The sequence below is a fragment of the Seriola lalandi genome, unplaced genomic scaffold (assembly GCF_002814215.2).
Source record: "Seriola lalandi dorsalis isolate HSWRI2012SDOR001 ecotype SW California unplaced genomic scaffold, Sedor1 jcf7180002054947, whole genome shotgun sequence".
NCBI lineage: Eukaryota > Metazoa > Chordata > Actinopteri > Carangiformes > Carangidae > Seriola > Seriola lalandi.
Genome location: NW_019525498.1, coordinates 1,362,686 through 1,367,450, shown reverse-complemented (window position 1 = coordinate 1,367,450; position 4,765 = coordinate 1,362,686).

The following is a 4,765-nucleotide window of genomic DNA, read 5'->3' as shown; positions in this document are numbered from 1 at the left end:
GATAGTGTTAATAGATTGTATTTGGATATAAATGCAGATAATTCTTAAGGGTTCATTTATTTTTTCTTTAAAAAGTATACACATGTATGTCACTGGCCCATGTTTCTTTTGTATTAACAAATAAAACAATAAAAAATAGATCATGCAGACATAAAAAAGAATATCCTACAGATTAATATAAAAACATCACACAGCCGTGAAGCCCTGATCCTATTAAAAACATGTTTTGTCCTGTGTTGAGTGGAATTCTGAAGCAATCTCAATGTTCATTTCTAGAATTTCAAACCACAAACTTTAATGTTTATTTGGTCTTTGGCTGGGGATGAAAACCCTGTCCTGTTTCAGGTGTCACCATCTTCCCTCAACTCATACCAGACAAACATGGCTCAGAGATACTGAACCTCAAGTCAACAAGTCATGCTCTATAATGATAATTTTAAGAGGCAATTCATTAGGATAAATTCAACATACTGTAGGCTACTGCTTGTATATTACTGTAAGACACGACATGACATCATAGCATAGTGCCAAATATTATTGTGCATCACTCTGCTCCAGACAACTACAACTCTGCAGGAACTTTATGGATATTTTTTATTTCTGACACATCTGCAAAACATCTGCTGACAACTAATTAAAAGCTCAGTCAAACCAGATCACAAGAAAATTACAAGGATAAAGATATTCTTTCATTTTTGGGTGACAGACCCTTCAAGCCTCTATAGTTAAACCAGACAGGAAGGCTGATGTATTATTATTAGACAGACTACAGCTTATCTGGACCCACCTACCTACAATTTCACATTGTTTGGTGTAATTAAGTAGTTTTTATATATCCTTTAGTCTGACTGGATTCACTATTTATTGAACTTTGAACTCTAATTTGTTGTAATTACATTAGTTAGCCTGCATTAGTATTTGCATCTACCAGCATGGTTTAAAATAACATCTCTTCTATAATGTTTTTGGACAAATGACAAATAAATATAATGAACTAAACTACATTTTTAAAGAGAAAACAAAAGATTTAATTCACTCAAGTGTGTTAAAGTCCATTTAATTTAATGATTACATGAACACATAATTAGACTTTTTAGTCTTGAACTTCTACACAAGAGTAAAAGTATATTTTTATATTCATTTTTCTTCATATTGCTCATCTGACTTTTCCAGAGTAATGGAAAATCTGATTATACTACTGTAACGGTAAATGTAATGGTAAACAACTGTAACGTTATCTCTGCATGATCACATCTGGATTTTCTCTCATAATGGAGACATTAAATTGACTGTGTATAACTTTGCAACAGGCTGTAAACCTGCAGCCTCTTTCTACAGGCTTCACTCAGATTAAAAGAAAAGTTAAAGGTAACTACCTCTGGGAACAGGGCGGTCTTTCCGCTTCCATCGCGGCTGAAACGAGAAGAAAATGCGCCTTAAACTCCCATCAAGTGGCGGTTTGGACACGCTCAACGGTCCAATTCAACGGACCACAGTCCCGGTTCGGCCTGTGCCCTCGGTGCTCCGAGTCTGGAAGTGAGAGATGACCCGGGTGGATCGATCCGTTATAGGTTTTATTGTCCGTGTCTCCAAACTTCCCCCTGACAAGCGGCGGTGCGACCGAGCAGCTGCAGCTTCATGCGGATCTGATTATCACCGCGGCGGATTCTCACAGACAAACTCACAGCGCAGAGGGAGGAGTGATCGCGAGAGGTCTCACTCTGACGGGATTTCCAGGGACCGGACAACTGGCGTCTCTCTAAAAAAAAAAACTGAGATTATAAAAAGAGGAAAAAGAAACTATGATATCAATAATACATTTACAGATTTACAACAATCTGACCAACAGCTAACCATGATGAGCTCCGTCAAACTAAGTGTTCTGGACTGTTTACTACATACTACTAACTAAATTATATATATATATATACTTTTTGTCTTGATTATAGGTTTTAATTGTTTCATTTAAATACTATTTTTCATGTATAGACTGTGATTTATATGACTTTGATTTAGATTTAAAGTGTCTTTTAATTTTTCTAGATGATTGGAGAACTTCTTGTTTTTTTTTTTAAATCATAATCTCTGCCTCATACAAAAAATATTAAAAGCAATGTTGTTGAAACTGTGTCTGGTAGTGTAAATATGCCGAGCACTAATTCAACAGAGATTACTTTGTTTATCTCACTGCTCCTGACTGACATTTTAGATATTTTTACAAAACATGCTAACGTTGGAAAGGTAAGGGCGCGCTATCAGCTAGCTAACATTAGTTAGCTAAACTGTAACTTACGGCTAAAGTTAGAAACTAGCTAGCATCAATTAGCTGAACTGTAATTTACGGAAAAAATGTAGAAACTATCTAGCATTAGCTTCCATCCGCAGATACTTGACAGTCTAATTCAGAAACGGAAGGTAAGAAAGTAGACAGTTAGCTGCTGCTACTACTTACATTTACCTACTGTCTCAAAGATGCTAGCGAGATACCAGCCGTCCAGCTAACGTTAAAGTAAAGAAATGGTACGGTCCATTTTAGGGGTGTCTATAATCGTAGTAGGGCTGTCCCAAACGATTATTCTTTAAACGATTTTTCGATTATTCAACTAATTTAAAGATTATTTTAACAGTAATTTTATTGCAATTATTTTCCAGTTAGTCATTTAATATAACAATTTGCACCGTCCAACACACACACACACAAAAAAACATTTTTAACATTTCCCAAACTTTGGAGGACCGCGTGCGTCGTACTGCTTGTAGACGCCGCCGTGTTGTTCAAACAGATTACACGGACGCAAATCATTCACGTAGTCAATGACTTCAATTACGTCACCGCGTTGTCCCAGTCCGTGCGCTGCGCTTGTATCCGGGTAAACCAAAGACGATGGATATAAACGGTCCCATTAGAAAGTTCCGGTTTTGTTCTATGAACATTTTTCCTGTGTGGTTTTACACGACGCGTCGACGCTAAAATAACACGTCGAATAATTTTTATAATCGACAACGTCTATTACGTCGGATAATCGTCTCAGCCCTGAATCGTAGTAAAAGATTCTACCAGGCATGAATACGGGAATATATTGTAAAAACTGTTGTTTTTACCTCTTTTGGGGGGGTGTACGATTCTTATTCGCGGGGAAAAAAAAATGGGAGTTGGCATTTTTATACGTCAGAGTGATATATCTATCTATAGACAATCTTTGTCTGGTTCCTGCTCCAATCTGTGGCGCCATCTCCTGGTGGAAACAAGACTCCATCACCGATAATGTACCGAGATTTTAACAAGGCTGGTGAGCAAAGCAGACAATTTAAAGTCCCAGTGTGGAGGTAGATTTGTCTCACTGTTATTTGTGTGAACAGATCGACAGTCAGTGAGTATATGTGTAATCTGTAAACACAAAACACTTTACACAAAAATACAAAAGAAACTTTGTAAACACACAAATACAGTATATCTTGCAAATATAAAACGTATTTGGAAATAGACAAACAAATGCCACGAATAATTAACATTTAATTAATTTACTAATACATAAAAAGCAACGGTTGTGGGTTGCTGACGACGCTATTTCCGCTTTTTGAGGTTAGAGCACGTCTTATATGAGCAGTTCTTTAGTAACGTGCATGACGTTAACGCTTGTAAGATATGAAGTGAGATGGCGACAGTAAACATCTATGTTGCAGACCGGGGGAATGAGAGCGCGATGCTGGATTTTATACGCTGTAATAATGATGATGATGATGAAGATATATTCAATTAAATTAGAGGATTAGAGCCACATCTGAAAAAAGTCTGATTTCTGATTTTTTTTTTTCTGACAGTAAAATATCCCCCCTGGATATTTACTATAAAAGGTTTCTACTCACCAAAATAAATTATATTAGTCCGTTTTTTTTACAGGTTCAAATAAATAACTTGAAGTATTAAAATCTTTGAATGGTCACATTTTGTTTGATTAATGATGTGATGTGATCCAAATTGCTGCTCTACTACATCCTACTGAGCTTTGTTGTATTGGATGGTCGATTATCACCATCTAGGGGCCAAAGAGAAGATGTGCACCACGAGATCTGTGGTTTCTCTGACAGGTTAGAAGGGTTTGTGACGACTCGCTGACTGCAGTTTGCGGAAGTGACTCGTCCTCAGAGCAAATGCTCACAGACACCAGGACTGACGAGGGAGAATGAGCAGCTTCTTCTTTCCAGATGTTTCCTCGACACATGAAGGTGGAAAGTGTCTGTAAATCGACCTGAAGTGAGTTCAGCAGGTGAGAATCCTCCAGAGAAATCTGTACATGACGTTTCGAGGGCACGGCCTACTAGATTTATGTGTCGACATGAGAACCGCTTTCAGGAAGTCAGTAAATACATTTTTAGAGGTTAAAGACTGAACAACTGAATTTTAGTTGTACTCAAAACTAAAATTAATGGAGCCCTGTATTAAATTTACAGATTCATCATTATAAAGAAATGTAACATATAATGATAATATGTAGTATAATATTTAAATATGGGATAAACATGAATAACAGATTTTGGTTTGTGGGCTCTCTGTGTTAAATTCTTAGAGCTGTTACAGTCGCCCGATATCTGCAATAACAAACAGGGTGTTGTTGGGAGGAAGTGAGGGTGAGGTTTATTTGTGACATGTTAGTGACAGTAATGAGAACTAATGTTTCCTGTGAAGTAAATCCTGTTGTAATGAAGCATGTTGTTGTGTTGGTGTGAAGGTGGGGGCTCTGCCATGGATCAGTGTGAGGACAGA